Consider the following 760-nt stretch of genomic DNA (forward strand, 5'->3'; position numbering starts at 1 on the left):
ATCCACAAGCACTTGATGAAGCTGTCCCCACCATGGAAGTAAGTTTACAAGTAAGACCATAATCACATGCCGTTTTAATGAGGGAACTGCTAAGTGATGACCAATTGGTGGTGCAAGTGAAGAGCATGCACACACCAAAGACCTAATCATGCTATATATATATATATATATATATATATAATGGTAACCTAGAGGCTGTTTGCAACTCATTTGGACATGTATTTCTAGAGCTGCGTGGGATTGCTATTATGTGATGACTTGACTCAGAATACATTTTAACGCATTGCGCTCAATACATTGCCAAATAGCGGTAATCAATTTAGTTAGACCTCAAGGCATAGCGAGTTCTTTCCTGCCCTCTGGAATGTCTTTTGTCATTAGTGAGGTAGGGGGTTGGTAGCCTACCTGCAGTGCAATCTCATCAAAATACCACAACTTTCCCATTGTAATTAAAGATAAACAGACAGCACTATGCGTACACACTGATGGTTGGTGGTATTGATACAATAATCCACTTTCAGGTATTATTGTTTAACTTGTGATTAGTTTCAGTCAACTCTTTGACTGAGCTGATAACCTAGTCTGGACTTCTCGAATATCGCTCTAGGGGGTGGGTAAAGCACGCATTGTGCGCATGTCTTGAGGTCTTGCAGGAAAGTTGGTTCATTGACTGCTTGGGGAGTCTGCGCCGCTGAGCAGAGTGGAAAATCGTGGCGGAGTAGGGAGCTCGCCGCTACCTAGACGAAGAGACATCACTGGT

The sequence above is a fragment of the Sardina pilchardus genome, chromosome 10 (genome assembly GCF_963854185.1).
Source record: "Sardina pilchardus chromosome 10, fSarPil1.1, whole genome shotgun sequence".
Classification (NCBI taxonomy): Eukaryota; Metazoa; Chordata; class Actinopteri; order Clupeiformes; family Clupeidae; genus Sardina; species Sardina pilchardus.